We start from the raw sequence: 19,183 nt of genomic DNA on the forward strand, positions 1-19,183 counted from the left end.
TGCTTTCCCTGTAGGCGCCCAGGGAGGCTGAGTTACGCTCCTGGCCAGCTGTTGTAATGCTCAGCTGCTTGTAGTTGTTGTGGGCCCTTCAGTCTCTTTATCAGGTGTGGGGAGCCCCAGCACAGTTGGCTGCCAGTTCTAATAGCACATTTGTGTTGCAGTATTTCTTTTAAGTGAGTAGGCCCCCACCGTGGCAGGTTGTTAGGCTCAGGGCCTTACAATTGCTGTAAGCCTCTAGCCTATTAGGTCTCTTGTCAGCTCTCTGAGGATTGCAGCTGGGTGCGGCTGGCCTCAGGCACAGGAGCGCCCAATTGTTTCAGGTTTTGGAAGGTGGAGCAAACCTCCTATGTGGGTCTTTGAGAAGCACAAGTCTTCTGCGGCTGAGAAGCCCTGCCGCCCACAGGTCCACACACACAGTCAACACAGTCCTGCCCCGTGTGAGCGCCCCAACCTCCCCAAGCGGACCCAGTCTCTCCATAGCAGGAGCCCCACACACTCTGCCACGGCCCCACACTCTCCACCCGCTCCTTGTGCACACCCTGCCCCGCTCAAGTCGGCTCAGTTGCCAGGCTGCAGAGAATCCAGTCACCAATCTATGCAGGCCCACAAGTTGCCTGAGGGCTTGTTGTTGGGTGGGGCCAGTCTCTAGGGTGGGCTGCCTGCCCTGGCTGAGCTGGATTAAATCGGTGCTCTAGCGGGTGGGGCAGACCCTGGGCTAGCAGGCCTCAGGGAGAACTCCAATGGCGTCTGTGTCAGCACGCCCACACCAGGCCACAACAATGGCCGCCGCCAATGTCCCAGTCCCTGGAGAGGTCTCACCCCTCACTGAGATGCACTCAGGGCCTATTAGGTGAGTCTCTTGTCACCAAAGCACTGTGCACCTTTCTTTCTGGTGATTTTAGGATGCTTCCTGAAACGGGTGAGTTTGCTTGTGGGTCCTTTAAGAGCCAGTTTTAGTTTCTTTGTGAACCGGGTTTTCTGGGGGTGCTCCCCAGTGTTTTAGTAGCAGGCACAGTCAGATATTATGCCGCTGGTCTCGATTGTGCTGGGTCCACAAAATGCCCACAGTGGGGGCGCTCCCCGGCTCAGGGCCCCGCGCCTCCAGGGAGGCTGCGTACCTGTGCGCTGCTCCCGGCGGCCGTGAAGCTGGCGGCTTGTGAAGGCGGCGTTTTTCCTCTCCAGAAGGGAGTCTCTGCCTCTTCCACCTCAGTTAGGATTGTCCGTTGTTGCAGGAGTTCCTCTCATCCAGTTTTCAGTTCTGTCTCAGGGGTAATTTTTCCACGAGTAGTTGTAAATTGGCTGTGTCCACGGGAGGAGGTGAGTTCCGAGTCTGCTTACGCCGCCATCTTGACTCCGCCCCCAAACCAACAAACTTAAACAAGCTTTTACTTACCACAGGTCATTTTATGTCATGTTAACTTGAAGGACATCTGGGATAGTTTCTATTACATTTAGAAATAATTTATATAAGCACTTACTTCAAGCCAGTTAAATAGAGATCTTTTAGAAATATCATCTGGAGGGAGCCAAATGCATATATTTTTCATTTCATCCCAGCTGAAGATCACAGATGTAGAAAGCCCAGTGGTTATGACAGACGAATGTGGCCATGAGAGGAAGCAATAGCTTCAGGCATTGGTGTTAGAAAGTGTACCCAGGTCCTGAACAACTGTCAGTCTCAAAGTTCTCTGATTGTACCTGTTTGGTCCATGATTGTCTCGAATTTTAACAAAGTAGTCTGAGATAAAAATGTGGTTTCTTACAAGTACACGATTGAGTTAGTACCCCTAAAAATTATAGACAATAAATGTATATTTTTTATAAAAGAAGTTCCTAAATGTCAACAAATGCTGTAAGCATTGTGCTATTTTGTATGCATATATTTTGAAATGGTGTTTGAAAATTTAAGAGAATTGGAATTACTAAATATATTCATCATACTATACTGGCTTTACAGAAAATATTTAATGGCTTAGGAATATTGTGTCTTTTGTATTTGTAAGTGGGCCTTGCTTTGTGTTTGAAACATTTAAAAGGATCAAGTATATCAAATTAGTATGTTTTTGAACCTGAGAAAATATGATAAATGTGGAGTCAATATTCAAGGTGATTTGATCAGTCAGTTGTTTCTTTGAATTCCTGCCCAACTACAACACAGCAAGCTCATTACTGTTTCCTGGACACACTTGGCTGTCTAGTCCTGAATCTCAGCTCTGGTCCTTTGGTAAAATACTGTGGAAAGTTTCTTTTTATGTGCATGAAAGCAGTAGCAAAGGAGCATTTTCCAAAGTTCCCCAAACAGATATGTGCTCAACTCCGCCCCCCCCCCAAACCTTCTGTATGTCTGAGTCCTAATCATCATTCCAGGCTAGTTCCTCTCTAACCTCCTGGACTAACCCTGCCACAGGGATGCCTCATTCTGAGATTTCCTGGATCTCTGATCCCCTGAGCTGCTGAAGGGGAGCCTGTGCATTGTTGGTCGTCCTTGCAATACATGTCTCACCTCCAGACCATATGCAGTGAGTCCTCTTGTTCCTCGAAGGGCTAAAGGAACTCTGACTGATAAATACCTGCTAACTAATACTTCCCTAGAGACTGAAAACTCTACCCACCCCACTCCAGAAATGTCTGTAAAATTGCTATTATTGTATTCCTTTCCACTTCCCCCCCCACCCCAAACTCTAGGCAAATCAGTTTTTGGCTCTAATGAGTCAGAAGGAAAGAAAATATACAAAACAGAGACTGGAGTTGGTAAGACACTTTAGGGAAAAAATCTTTAATTTTTACATAAAGTGACAAAAATGTTATGGTTTTCCTTTCTGACCTCTAGAGTTTAGTCTAGCTGAGTATGAGTCTCTAAGCAGCATGGATGGAACCCTCACTGACGTGTCTGATCACCAACATCTGAGACATTTCCTGCCTCACTATCCACACGGAGGGCTTCTGGTATAAGTCACGACAAAGGCCTCCATGTTAATATTCATCAGAAAATGGATACTCTGTGTGGTCAGCAAAACTAAAATGAGAAAAAACAATGCATATATGGGTTCAATGCCTCTGTTTCTTGGATGATGAAAAAGTGATTTCTATGAAGCTATCATTAGGGTAAAGTTAAACCTTTTATTTCCTGACTGGGTGTGGAATCTTCATTTCTTTCTTTCACAAACATAACTTTATAGTAATTAAAAAATAATAACAGTAATTAAGTTGTTCAAATGGTATTCCCTGGCCAGAACTTAATACACAGAACATACAGAGTCATATATTCAAATATGTTCTCTGCCCTTGCTACATCTGTCAAAAAAGCAACAAGATAGACTTTACTTTCCTATTTCAAGTCCTCAGTGGAAGAAGAGACTGATTCTACCTTGTTTTGAGCAGGACCAGGCAAGCTCCATGCTTGGCACTAAAAAATACTTGAGAGTGACACAGGTTACTGAATGCAATTTCACTTCCATTTTTTAAATTTATCACTTATTTCCTAAATGTCCACCATATACAACATGTCCAGTTAGATACAGAAATGGAAAAAATGTCGTGTAAAAATTGAGTCCCATCTCCAAGGAACTTACTGTACACCAGGGAGATAGATCTCTACTAAGTAATAACCCAAAATAGAAAGTTATAGAAAATAATGGCTTATTATTAAAATATCTAATTTATCGGAAGAACGATTGATTGTTTATCACTCTCTCTTTCTCTCTGCATAATTTCCCTATCTTATTCTTCATTTGTCTCTATATTAATAAATATATTAGCAAGGATAGAACTGTATACACCAGGTTTTGAGAATTCACAACTTGCCATTATGCTAATCCATTTCCAAATATTATCACATTGATTACTATCATGAACTAAAATTCTCACAGTCAGAAGGAATGTGCATTCCTCCGTTTCTCTCGTTTATAATGAAGGTCTTTTCTGAAAATTCTAGAACCTTAAACCATGAAGGAATACTAAAGATCTTTTATGTCTATAAATTCTCTCCAACAGTGGTGCTTTTGCCTCTACACTCCTCCTTTGATTTAAATCTCTCTTCTTGAAAACTTTGTCCACTGCATTGTGATCTCCATATTTCAGAAAATCTAAACCAAGAATTCCTATGGACACAACAAGGCCAGCTTTTCTGGAGCGAAATGCAGTATTTGGGTCTTAAACAAATACACAATGAAAAGGATGGGAGAGATTTATGAGCTTATGAAGGACATAAACTTGGCAGGAACTCATGAAGATTCCACATGGGTTGATGGGCATTTCTGGCATGGACCACAAGCTTGATGGAGGAGCCTTTAATCTGATAAGGAATTGAGAATTTGGGAGAAGAAGATGATAACACAGTTTTGGAAACATTGAATTAGGCTACACTGGTGATATACACAGTGTATGTTCACTAGATTGCTGTAGAAATGGGAGGCCTACATGGAAGATGTAGAGCCAGCAATGATATAGAACTTCGTGGAAAGTTCCATGGAGCGATGAGCGCAGTACATATGTGTCTAAGTCCAGGCTGACCCTGGTCCACTCACCCTGTTGTTGTGTCAGTGAACAAAGCATGGATGAAATTCCAGAAAGCTTCTGTCTCATCCATGACTCAAACTGGCCTCTGTCTTCCTGATATTGATATAAATTTTAACAATCATCATACACTCATCAGAAAATAAATTGAGGCAAACATATTTACCAAAGTCACGTACATGTGAAAAGGAAGATATCGAATATTTCAGTTTAGGCCATCTAGGACTTTCACGTACTCTGAAGACAACCGGCATTCAAAAACCTATCACAGAAATGGAAAGATTTTTATGGTTTTTAGATTGCATAATTGCCAATCTGGAAAATCCAAGGAAATCAGACTGAATGGTGCAGAGGCAATACTCAAAATGTCTTAGAGGTTTCACCAAGTTTTTAAAGACATCAAGTAAAATACTCAAGTGGTAATAAATATCAGACAAAAATTATATATAAATCCATCCCTAGATATAATATATTGAAACTGCACAAGACTACAGACAAAAAGGAGATCTTTAAAAGAGCTGAGGGAACAAAGCTAACATTATTCAAAGAGATAAGGTCATGTACTTAGATCCAGAAAAATCTAGAGATAAATTTTAAAAATAAGTAATATAATTTAGTAATTTTTTGAAGACAGATGGTGCCATATCCCATCAATGAACAGTTAGAATGTGAAAAAAATTTTTTCAAGATAATTAAACCAATGATTGTCCAAATACTAATGATGTCATGTTAAAAAGACACAGTAAATGACTTAAAGAAGATGTCACTCTGTAAATGTAGGACACTTTAAGCATCAAAAAGAGTGACAGTAATGGCTAAAACGTTTAACCAAATAAATCCATAGAAATGCTCCAAGATGGGGCCAGCCTGGTGGCATAGTGGGTAAGTTCACACACTCTGCTTCAATGGCCCAGGGTTTGTGGGTTCAAATCCTGGGCTCAGACCTACACATTGCTCATCAAGCCATGCTGTGGCAGCGTCCCATGTACAAAATAGAGGAAAACTGGGACAGATGTTAGCTCAGCGACAATCTTCACAGATGTTAGCTCGGGGCCAATTTTTCTCACCAAAAAAAAACAAAAAATGAGAAAGAAATACTCCAAGATAATGATAGAGAGAGAAGATGGATAGATAGATCAATAGACAGATAGGTAGAGAGATAGACAGACAGATAGATGATAGATAGCAGGCAAAATGTCAACAATTTCACAATCGATGAATCTGAGTAAGGCATTTATATTATTTATTCTTTCAACTTTTCTGTACATTTGAAAATCTTCAAAATAAAAATTTAGGAAAAAGTAATCAAAAGGATATCAAACTTACTAGTTATTTGTGAAAAAACCTAACAAAAGCATTATGTAAATTCCATTGTGGAGAAAGTTATGAAATTTATTAAAAATATGTAAAGAAACCTAAGTAATTAAAAGTTCATATCGTAATCATGGTATGGAAGTTTCAATACTGCAAAGAAGTGAATTTTCTCCAAATTGATCTATAGTTTCAATGCAATATGAAACAAAAACTTACACTCTTGTTTTTCATGAAAGTCAATAAGTGATACTATACTTGACATAAAAGAACAACTAGTCAAAAATAGTAACGATGTTCTTAAAGAAGAAAAAGTAATGAAGAAAAAAATTTACCATTCTGAAAAGAAGATTTATTTTCCACTATAAGATGACATTACAGAAAAGTAAGAGTTGAGTAGAAGAGAGAGCACAGAAGTGGACTGAGAGACATTTGATATATGACAGAGATGACAATGAAAATGTATGGGAAAACATGGACATTTGGATTTCCATTTACACATATACATATTTGGGTCCATTTTCACTTCATATTAAAAAATCAATTCAAAGTGTATTAAAGGCCCAAATTTGGATAGAAAGACAAAAACACGTTTATAATATTCTCTACCTTTTAAATCTGATCTGGCATTTAACATGCACTGGATAATAAAATTTGCCAGAAGCACTGGAGAGTCCGTTCTGAGCCTACATGAAAAGGCTTTGCAAGGATCCACTCACTGCCTTGGAATCATGCCACTGTGATGAGATGAAGAACAGGCTAGTTGGCTATAGTCTAGCCAACTCTACAAAAATTATATGGAACATAGTTTATGCACCTCAGACAACAGCCAAATCAACCTCCAAAAGCGGAGCTCCCTGGTTGATCTTCATTTAACAGCAAATACATGAGAGAGCCCAGCCAAGTTGAGAATTGCTTAGTTGAGCCCAGGCTAATTGTCAAACCAGAGAATCATGAGCTAAATAAATGGCTTTTGTAGGAAACCTCTAAATTGTGGATAGTTTGTTATGCAGCTATAGCTAATGGTAAAATAATAGTGTCATACACATAAAAAAGACACACAAATAAATAAAAATGGACAAAGACTTGAACAGGCACTTTGCAAAAGTGGAAACTCAAGGAGAATAAATATATGAAAATGAAACGACATTATTATTCAAGGAAACGCAAACTAAAACCATAGTGATTTGGAGATTCAAGATCACTGTTACAGTCTGAATGTTTTTGGGCCCCCAAAATCATATGCTGGAAACCTAACCCTCACTGTGATTGTGTTAGATTGTGGGGCCCTTGAGTGGTGATTAGGTCATGAGAGTGGAGCCTTCTTGAATGAGAATATTGCCCTCAAGAAACTAGACCTGAAAGAGCTCCCTTGCCCCTTCTACCTTGTTAAGATACAACGAGAAGTGTGAGATCCAAAAGAGGGTTCTCACTTGACCACGCTGGCAAAGTGATGTCAGACTTTCAGCCTCTAGAACTGTGAGAAATAAGTATCTGTTTTTCATAAGCCACCCAGTCTATGATATTTTGTTAAAGCAACCAAATGGACTAAGAAAATCACATAATCCAAGTCACTCATTTTAGAAGGGAGAAAATGAGAATTACTTGCACAGGGATACAAAGCACATTGCAGAATTCATGCCGGAACTAAAATCTCTGTTTTCTGTCCAGTCTGAATTCCATCCAGCCATGCAGCCTCTCCTGTTGCCACAATAGGAGAAACCCAGTGGGAATACACATAAGGCACACATACATGGGAAATAACAGGTAACTCATTTGGGACCAAGGATGTCTTGAGAGCCTTACAAAGAAGAACACATGTGAAGGAAATTATTTAGAAACCCTTTGACCACAGCCTCACTCATCACCTGCATGTTCTCTTTGATCTGCTTCTCATTGTAACTCTTGGCCAGGACCACAACCCCATGCTGTAGCTGGTAGCGAAGGGCAATCAGTGCTGGAGCTCGCTGGTACTTTTTTGCCATGGCACAAAGAACGGGATCATCCAAGAGAACCAGGGAGCTCTGGTCTCTCCTGAAAGGAAATGCAGAAATGATAAAGATCTGAGACTGAGTATTCAGTTTGTTAGGAGCTTCCCAAATAGACCAAGTAGGTCCACTCTAGACCAGTGCTTCTCAAAAGGTGGTCCCTGGACCAGCAGCATCTCTATCATCTGGGATCTTGTTAGGAAGGCAAATTCCATGGCTTCACCCAGGACCCCCTGAATCATAAACTCAAGTGTGGCACCTAGCAATATCTGTGTTTACAAAGCCCTCCAGGTCATTTTGATGCATGCTTGAGTTCAGACCAATGCTTCCAAACTCAGATATTTTTTTCTCTTTTACTTCTCAGTGGCTGTTTTTCTTCTCTGATCATAGCTCTCAAAGTAATAACAGAGTATGAAAGGAGAAAGAGAAATGAAAAGAATGGGATAGTTTTTAACTTTTCTAAGATATTGATAAAAATTGAATAGTCAGTCCCAAAATGAAAACTATTCATTTTATCATTACTTATAGTGTGCAATATTCCTAGGGAAGCTTATAAAAATGTTTCAGATTGTAATTTTTTCTATCATGATAAACCTGGGAGTTATATATTATTATCCCAATTTTAAATATAAAGTAAGTGAGGCTTAGAGAGTCTATTACTAGAAATGTGTTAATCAGTTAATAAATATCTAAATCATGACTTAAGCTTACGTCTTTTGTCTCAAATTTTGGATTATATATACATTTTAGTGCAAGCATTTGTTATTGATTAATCTACAACCACACACATATAATGTAAAAGCATTATCTGGGTGATGGGATTATAAAGAAGAAGGATTTTTTTCTGGCCCTCTTCTCAGTCCCCAAGCTGATGGAGAGTTAATTCCAAAAACTGAGTATGATATGATTAAAAATATTTCATTCAAAAATATGGGGTTTTAGTTAAAATCTTCGTTGTCTTCATTACCATTGTTTTGGACGTTTGGTTCCAAAAGCACTATAGGCCACTAGGACAATATCTTTCGACTTGCAGAAATCCAACAGTTTGCTCTGGTTGAGATAAGGATGAGATTCTACCTGTAGAATGCCAATAAAGAAGAGTGTCGGATTATATGAAATGGCAATATGAATATGAAAGAGAGAGGTTAAAAGGAAAAAAAGCTGAATAAACAACTGTTTAATATTAAATTTCAGCTGGAAATATCAAAATCAAGTAATGATTTTTTTTAAATAAACATTATATCTTTGTTCCTGGAAAGGGTAAAAAAAAAAAAAAGAAAGAAAGAAAGAAAGAAAGAAAGAAAGAAAGAAAATGATGTTCCTGATAATAAACAACTCTATGGACCAGATCTTGGTTACTCAACACAATTGCACACTCCAAGGAGACATGAGTAATTCCAGATCTGGGACAGGAAGAGAACTGTTTGAGCCTAGGACATGAAATTGTGCCAGAAAGCAAGAAATTGCTCACAGACTCAAGAAGGGATGTATAAAGGACAAAAGAACCAGCAAGATGGGATCCCATTGGTGACATTTCATAGATTTGAGCATCAAAGGGAATAATGATTAAAAGCAACAGTTACATGTAGAGTCAATAAAAATCCATGAGTCCATAGTGATTAGAAAGAGAGAGAGAACAAAATCCTTTGTTCCCACTGATGGTGATTATCACAGTTACTTTCTCAGAACTTAGATAATTAAAGGGAAGGAACTAAGCTTTTACCTTGCCTTACAGGAATAATTGCTTTTTATCCTCACTTGATGACAGAATTTTCTTTTTACAACAAAACATTTAGTTAAGAAGATTAAACAGAGTGTTTAAAATTGAAAATAATTATTTACAAATCCCAATTAAATAATTAATTCAGCATAAAATCACTGATGGATACTCAAATACTACGTGAAAATTTGGGGGCAACGTGCCTTCCACTGATGATGATTATCACACAACAGATTGCTAGGCGATTTCAGAGGGGAAAATACACATTTACAAAGAAAAGACCTGGCTACTGCTAGCTTAACCAAGAGAACAAAACTAACATTTCTCCTAATGGGACAACTTGTCATGATGGGCTTCCTCCTGGAGAGCAATTTGAGGGACACAGCATGCAAAGGACATTTTCTTGCCAAATCACTTAACCTTAATGTAATAAGCCATTCACATCTAACTTCTAATTTACAGAAACTGGAATAGAGAAACAAGTTAATAAACATCATAAAATAACAACTGGATAAATCCAGGCTATTCAGTACAAGCCTATCTGGAGGTCATGGTAAAAAAAAAAAAAAAAAAAAGTGTTGAGTGACCATTCTAGATTAAGAGTGCTTGAGAAACACGTGTCAAAGTAATATGTGAACCACAATGAGCTTCTGATTACAGAAGAAAATCTATGAAAGACATTGGGAAAACCATACAGAACATTGAATATGGATTGGACAGTAGACCATAAGCTTTCTGAAGTCTGTGGGAGTGAATAGTCATTTCTACAGCTTACTTTGAAGAGGGTCAGCAAAATATTACATATACATATGCAGATATATCCACATATATATACATGTATTTGGCAACGTGGCAAAATGTGAAAAATTTTGGATATAGGAGGGAAAATACAGATGTTCCCTATCATATTCAACTTTTTTGAATGTCTGAAAATTTTCATAATTAAGGTTAGGAGTAAAATTAATGCCAGAATCACATGAATCTTTTAACATTTATAATTGAAAATCAATAATGCTACAACACTATACGGCAAGTTCTTGAATTTTATAAACCACACTTTCCAATTGAAGATGCCTACTCCTTGACTCCAAGTTATACCTTGAAGACATTAGGATAAATGAAATGAGACATTCACAGAAGGACAGTACTACATGATACCAGTTATGTGAAGAATTTAAAATAGTCAAACTCATAGAATCAGAGGGCAGAATGGCGTTCACAAGCACCTGGGAGGAGAGAGAAATTGGGAGTTGCTAATTGTGGGCATGAAGTTTCAATTATGCAAGGTGAATAAGTTCTAAGGTGAATAAGGTCTGCTGTATAATATTATCTCCATAGTCAACAATGTTGTATTGTATACTTAAAAATATGTTGAGAGGCTAGATCTCATGTTGAGTTTTCTTACCATAATAAAATAAAAGTAGAACCAAAAAAGTAAGAGCACAGAACTAGACACAGAATAAAGTGTCTAAACAGTTAATTTCAGGGTAGAAATCGATGAAGAGAACCAGACTAAGATTGAGTAAAACACAAGGTCTGCTCTATGTTGCTGCTAAATGTTCCTGAATGTTGATTTCATCCACCATTAGTATCTCCATAAATCAGTCACTACATCCCTCTAGGCTGGATGACTTTCGTACTCTCCAGTAAATTTTTCTTGTATCTGTGCTTCCTACTCAAAGACCCCTGAAAGCAGAGATACCAAGATGAATGATTCAGGCATCCAAACCCCACACAAAGCCCTAACACCTACCTCATCTTATTTTTAGTCTCTCTTTATTTATTGCTCATTCCACATTTTCATGGCCTTCCTTCCTGTACACAATTCCCTCCAAATCACTGTCACCCTTCCTATCTCTGGCCATCCTTTGCAGTTCAGGGCAATGTCACCTTCCTTGTAAAGTCTGGTAACTAACTATTCCAGCCCTCTGTTATCTCTTTAACCTTCCCTAAATTCTTATGCACAATTGAGCACTAAGGTCTCACCACTTTTTTCACTAAGACTTTAAAAAACAGAGATACAATTATGGGTTCTATTTACGCCCTTCTAGACAGAAGTTCTTCTCCTAGGTTCCTCTGTTCCATAAAAATAGGATGAATAGCCGGGGAGGCCAAATAGACGTCTCAAAGTAGTTCAAAAAGGAGATTAAGAACAGAAAGGAGAGGCCAAGGGTGCTCACCTGGTTGCAGACGGGCTTGTACTTGAGCCCTGGCTTGTTCAGGATCTTCTCCAGCTGCCTGCGGTTAAAGTTGGACACCCCGATGGACTTGGTCAGTCCTGCATCCTTACACTTCTCCATGGCCTGGGGATGAAGGGGTGGTGAAGAATCGTTTGTGCAGTTGGCTATAGATTAAGAGTAAATGCAAGAAAATCTGTTAAAAGGAACAACTATCAAGAAATGACAAGGAAGCCAATTGGCATGATTACCAAAAAGAGAAAAAGTAGTAAATTAAACAGGGAAAGAATGTAGTGACAGCAAGAACAAGAATTACTGTCTTCTCCTTAGAAAAACGTGAGAGAGTATCACACATTGAAGGAAAGAGATGCCTATCCTCATTGTCCCATATTCTTCTCCTCTGTTCCTTTCTATAAACATGTCAGTAATGATTTCCTGCACACTGCTACAGTACACCAGCTCTTTAAAAGCTGATGAATTGCTGAATCAGAAGGTGCATAGTCCATTCACACAAGTGGAAAAAAATGAACCAGAATCCCCCTCTCCTGGCTTCCTGCGCTGTGCTGTCTCCTCCAAGCACTCACCTCGCACATGGCACAGAGATCCACTGTGTCAAATATTAGTTTTCTATGTTCTTCTTCCGGATGAAGTTCCTCCCCAGGCTGGAACAGTTATATTAGTAAGGTCACAAAATAATTTCTCCACACCTAGCCAGGCTGCCAAGTACATCTAGGGCCAGGACATTAAACCTCCATCAGTTAGGTGGTGTAACATTCTAGATAACAATACTTGCAAAGTGATTTGCATATGAATTTATAGGGAATGTCTTTAGGAGACAGGCTTCCTCTAACCCCTTACACTTATGTGTTTTAATAAATACCATTTTCCTAAGTCCTAATTGAGACTCATAGTGAATTCTGTTACCTTTCTCTGCCCCCAATACTTTCCTCTTGTAAAAGGCTTCTCTTGCACTGGGAATAACAATAAGTGACATGGCCTTATTTCCAGAAAAACCATTGCAATCTTGACCCAGGCTAGACAATCAGAGTTCCTTATCCCTCTGACCATTTTATGGTCCAAGGGCAGGCACATGAACAATACAGGGTCAATAGATATTCTCTTCAAGATTAATATGGATGCTGGAAGATTAAGAGTTGCTCTCAAGTGTTAATGACCATGAGCCTTGAACAGCCCCAAGGCCATATTTGCCACCAACAGAAAATGTTGAGACAAAAATAAAACAAGCCAATAGTAATGAAAAGAAAAAAAGGGACATTTCTGAAGACTATTCCGAATCCTTAAATCTATCCATGGCTTGGACTTTCCATTTACATAGTCCAATAAACTCTTTTGTATAGGAGAGCTTGAGTAGCTTTTTACAACTAAAATCAAGAATTCTACATAACACAGTCCTTAATGGCTAAGTACAGTCTACAAAATTCCATTGTGAAGGTACCCAACAGTGTAAGCAAGGTGTCTCAAGTCCCTATGAAGGCTGCTACTTTTAGACCCACCCAAAGGGAGCACCACCAAATCTGCTTTCAACTTGAAAGGGTGAGAGCAGATCAACTCATTATGCCCAATGGTGAAGCAGTTTCATTGCTCACCACAGATGCATAAAACTCAGTGATAATGACAGGCCCGAGAGACTCAGGAATCATAGTCAGAACTGCATGTTGAACATGCCTATTTTTATTTCTTCAAGTTTTTGAGGCAGAGGATTCGAGATTGTTGACTTTTTTTCTCTTGGAGGTAAGGAAAGGAAATTAAGGATTCAAAAAGTTTACATAAAAAGCTAATCAGGACTTATTATTTTGGGGCTTCTTCTCTACTGTAATAATCCCTACATCCTTCTAAGGAAAATCTAAATTGAACTATCCAAACAAGTTGCTAGACACTCTGATACAAGAGGTAAAATAAATGTAATCACACAAATTGCCAACTTTCAGAGCCATTGGAAAATGAATAATATAGAGATCAATATAGTCCAGTTGAAGAATTTTCAGAGACTTTTCCAAGGCTGGTCGGACCAAATCTGGTTGAAGGAAAGTGATCCAAAGCTGCAGGGGTTAAAAAATAGGAGTTGTGCTGGATTAATACTTCAGTGAGTTTTGTTTTTCTTGTTTCACATTAGAAATGGACATTTTCTACTGGTTGGAAACTGATGACCGCAGAGGAAAAATACATTTTTCCTTCTTGGGTTCCCTTTTGATGTGCCTTACCCAAGATAGGAAAAAAAAAAAGAATGAAACGCTATTATTTGTTTGAAACTCTATTATTTGTTTGAAACTCTATTATTTGTTTGCATTTATACTCAATACATCTACTAACCATGGAAGGAAATGACCCAAGAGATAAAAATCATTATCAAACAATAACAGTGCCCATTATCTGAATTCTGTTTGATGGAGTTTACAAAGCAGTTCACAAACATAGACTAATTCTATAAAACGTTCAATCCCATGGGGATAAATCATCCCTTTTGTTTCCCTAACTGTAGCAAAAAAGTGCTTTGAACATATTAATATGTGCTGTGCACAATTCAAGACACTTTAACTACATCCTGTTTAATACACAAAGTGCTTCTTATATTGCTCTCTCTTATTGATGGAAGTGAGAAGTGAGATTCGGAATGTTAAGAAATTGTAGTAAGTCACTAGATGATACGGAAAGCTATAATCTGATCACAGTTCTGTCTGATTCAATAGTCTATGTTAAATCACACAGATATGGTCTGAGGCTCAGAAAAGTAAAGTGACTTTAGCTTAAAATCATAAAAATTGAACAAAGCATGATGAGAAAGCCATCATCTTTTCTTTTCTTTTCTTTTTAAAGCTTTATTTATTCCCCCAAAGCCACAGTAGATAGTTGTATGTCACAGCTGCACATCCTTCCAGTTGCTGTACGTGGGACGCAGCCTCAGGATGGCAGGAGAAGCGGTGCGTTGGTGCGCGCCGGGCGATATGAACCCGGGTCGCCAGCAGCGGAGCGCACGCACTCAACCGCTAAGCCACGGGGCCGGCCCCATCATCTTTTCTTGACACTAGATTTAATACTATGAATATATGGAGAAAGTTGTACGAATAAGCACAATTCACCAAACAACTGCTGGTCCCATCATGTAATTGTCATCTCCACACTATCATGTTCCCACGTGTGCACACAAACACACCACATACAGAGCACCTTTGAAGTGCAGAATATGTCTTTTCTCGTCACAGTTCCATCTTCAATTTTACTTCAGATAGCCAGTTCAAACTCCTTTTCATTATTGTACAAATGAGCACAATCGATGCGGCAGAACCCAGCACCAATAGCTAATTTAGTGTCCTCCAGAGCTTTGCTTTTAGGAACCTAGATGAGCAACCAAAAGTATTAGTTGGATATCCACATGATTGAGAGATAGATAAGGCACAACTTTGACCTTCTCAAGAACTAACTTTTCCTCACGTCTTAGGCTAGTTCTACATGTGTGGTGATGAACCCATGGCAGTTTGCCTGGGTGCCTGGTAAGTAAAGCAAGTTGGGCATCCCAAAAAGTCCTCAATCCCAGGTGATCACTGGTTGATCACTAGCATCAAAGGTCCCCATGATCACCCCTAGGTTCAGTGATTTGCTGAAAGAACTCACAGGACTCAGCATACTCTTGTAGCCATGGATATGTTTTGTATCATGAAGCGTTACTACGCAAAATCAACAAATGGGAAAGGTACATGGAACGAAATCTCAAAGAACAAGGTCATCACTTCTAAGAGTCCTCTACCAGCGTAGTCACACAGAACAGGCTAAATAAAAATCATTTGGTAGTTTAAAAAATACATATGTGTCTTACAATGTGATGTTTTCATACACATATACATTGTGAAATGATTAGCACAATTAGGCAAATTAAAATACCGATTATATCGTGTAGTTAACTTCCTTGTGTCTGGGTGAGAACACTTAAGATCTCCTCTGTTAGGAAATCTCAAGTATACAATACATTATTATTAATTATAGTCACCATAGTGTACATTTTTTCTCCAGAACTCATTCATCTTATAACTGACAGTTTGTACCCTTCGGCCAACATCTCCCCATTACCCCCACTGCCCCCTCCCCCCAGCCCCTGGTCATCACTCCTCTACTCTCTGTTTCTATGAGTTTGACTGTTTTAAATCCCATATTTAAGTGGGGATCATGCAGTATTTGTCATTCTGTGGCTGGCTTATTTCACTTAGCATAATGTTGTCCACGTTCATCCATGTGCTTATAAATGGCAGGATTTCCTTCTGTTTTAATGCTGAATAATATTCCATTTCCTTTTAAGTATTTCATAAGCTTTCTTTATTCAATTATGTTGCTATGAGCTAGATATTTGGTCTAACTGCCCTCTGCTGGTTGTGCTCTCTCTTTAGGTGTATGGACATTCAGAGGTTTACCAAAGGCAAATCTTCAGTGTTATCCTTGACCATTCCCTCCCGTTCATCCCACTTTCCACTACAAAGTAAAAAAGTCCAGTCATCTGTTTACAAAACGTCTCTTTGAATATTTCCTTCTGTTTTATAAATGAGAAAGTGAGACTCAAATTTAAGTACTACTCCCTTGTCATACAATTAGGAAGGCAAACTTTTGGCTTCCAGTCTAGTGACTTGTCCACTTGGCTCCTTCTTCTGTCCAAGGTCCAACTCTACTTGTTTGCTTCAACTAAAAGTAATAACAAGGCCGGCCCTGTGGCTTAGTGGTTAACTGCGTGCGCTCCGCTACTGGTGGCCCCGGTTCGGATCCCGGGCTGGCACCTACGCACCGCTTCTCCGACAGCGCTGAGGCGGCGTCCCACATACAGCAACTAGAAGGATGTGCAACTATGACATACAACTATCTGCTGGAGCTTTGGGGGGGGGGGGAAGGAGGAGGATTGGCAATAGATGTTAGCCCAGAGCCGGTCTTCCTCAGCAAAAAGAGGAGGATTAGCACGGATGTTAGCTCAGGGCTGATCTTCCTCACACACACAAAAAAATGTAATAACAGAGACGAAGAACTGAAACCTTGCCCTGGAGACTGTAGCTTATTCCCTCAAATGATATTATATTTTCCATTCCAGATAAATTCCCAAGCATGAGGAGAAGTACAATGGAAACTGCAGGTGAAATATTTATTGCCTGGCACTCAAAGACTACCCCACAACAGAACAGCAACTCTTTCCCATCATTTGTCATTCACCTCATCTCTGGGACCTTTTACCACAAATATCTCTGTGGATAATGTCTTGGTGGGAAGAAAGATTTTTTGAATTCCAGAAATATACAGCTAAACCACTCCCAAGTAATCACCCTCAAAGAAGGCAGCTGATTGTCAGTGTTATTGACTGCTGAGTTTCATCCCTTTTGCCAACCTGGGAGATAGATGGAACCTTGAGGAAAACCCAGAATAATCTGTAAATGACCACACGGTCAGACCCTGATGCAGAGCGAACACTGAATACTTTCTGTCTTTGTGTAAGTAATAGTTCTAGCCTAGTTATAAGAACCAAGTGAGCCTCCAAGAATCACACAGGAACTCCATGACTTGACAACCCAAGTCAGCCTCCACTCATGCTATGTCTATTTTCTTTTGAATCCTCAAACCCAAGACCACTATTTTTAGCTCTCCAGGTGCATAGGTGTCATATCCCAGTAGAGAATGAAGTGGCCATCATTTAGCTACACACGCCAGACTTTGGGATCCATTGGCTTTTGTTCCTCTCTCTAAGCCAACTTTGTTTTATTCTTCTTCCCTCACAAGTTATGTGAATAACAGAGGGTAATCGTCCAACTATTATAAAATGGATTGTAGGAGGAACAAGGTTAAAGCAGGAAGCCATGGAGTGAGAAGAGAGTTGGAACAAGTTAACTTGTTTGTTATCAAAGAAGAATCTTAATGAACTATTATATAGTAACAAACGAATCGTTACTTTCTTGCACAAGTAAATTTTTCATTCAGGATCCACGTACATTAGTAAATTGTTACAAGAGGTTTGCTGAACAATTATTGACCGTATATTAGACTAGAAACCTCCAGATACTAATCTCTTTTTTTGTTTTCGCCATGATGAAGCCCCTTCTTGATCATACATCACTTGGAAACAATTAAACATCTTACACCACACACACATACACACACACACAAAGACAAACACACACACAGTTTGGAGGGATGATTAATTAACATTTTTTAAAAAGTTGACCCTTAACAAAGAATTAAAATTTCAAACTGAAAGAAAGTTTATCTTTTTATCCTTCCCATCAGCAAAATTATTTTTCTGTCTTGTTTCTTTGCTTTATAAAAAGAATATCCCATGCTAACAAGGGCGCAATCCTGAAAAGGCTACTCAAAAAAGACATTCTGGCAAGGTGATTATTTGAGTTAATTATTAACAGTTTTTAGATATCATTTGCGGTATGAAAACAGAATTTTATGATGTTTATATCTTTCACCCAGTTATATAACTTTTCAAAAACTATCTTGATGGAACTACCAAAAAATTGATGAATATTTTGTATAATTTATTATCTTGGTCAACAGTATTCATGAAAGAAAAACCTGGAAACAACTTCAATTGCAATAAACTTGGGAAGAGTTAGGGAAATTATAATGTGCTAAAGCAATGGAATAGTATGAAGGAATTTAAAATTGAACACATGGAGTGAGTCAGCAAAATGGTGGACTAGGAAGCTCTGAGTTCTCCCATGGGAACAGAAGGAAACAACCAGAAACTAGCTGAAATCACCTTATAGGAGCTCTGGAAAACAGTCAAAGATCTACAGCAACAAAGTGAACACCCAGTTAGGAAAAAGCCATATCCAAATTGGTGGGAAATTTCATCATGTTTTTGCTCACCCTTGTCCTTCTCCCTGCCTAGCACAGTGCAGGGTTGGTCTGTAAGAGACATCAGCCCAGTTTCGTTACCTCTCTCAAATCAGAGCTATTGGAGATCTTATTTGCTATGTTCTAAGCCATTTCGAGGCTGCCTAAAAGACTGCTGTCTGTTTCACCTAACTCTAAGCTTGAACTGAAAAGCAGATGGAATGGCTCATTACAGCTGCATCGGGACTATAGACGCACAGATGCCAGAGGCAAGAGATTAAAGGTGGAGACATGGAATACATCATATAAAGTCCTGAGGGAAAGCTGAGTGTGAATATTTGGGAGCCATCATTTCAGCCACGTATTCATGGGAATTGAAAAAGCCACACACAGGCCAGGCAAGATGCATGCTCAGGAAAGAACTGAATAGACCTCAGCTTTCGTGTTAGGCTCATCCCAAGGCAAGCAACAGGCCAAGTTAAAAAGCAAAGGACTGTCAGGGCACAGAACAAATCTGCGAAGAGTGGGAGAGGTGGCTGTTTTTCCAAATACCCAATTAAACACACACAAAAAAAATATATTATCCACCAAAAGGGAAAAAATAATTGGCAGAAACTGTTCCTGAACAAGCACAGGTATTAGATTTA

At 39.1% G+C, this 19,183-nt stretch overlaps 1 pseudogene; it reads right to left on the bottom strand.

The window, feature by feature from the left end:
- Positions 1-2,973: 2,973 nt before the first annotated feature.
- Positions 2,974-17,419, bottom strand: LOC131398937 (aldo-keto reductase family 1 member C23-like; annotated as a pseudogene).
- Between the last annotated feature and the right edge of the window lie 1,764 nt (positions 17,420-19,183).

Source organism: Diceros bicornis, chromosome 36, assembly GCF_020826845.1.
Source record: "Diceros bicornis minor isolate mBicDic1 chromosome 36, mDicBic1.mat.cur, whole genome shotgun sequence".
In the NCBI taxonomy this organism is placed as follows: Eukaryota; Metazoa; Chordata; class Mammalia; order Perissodactyla; family Rhinocerotidae; genus Diceros; species Diceros bicornis.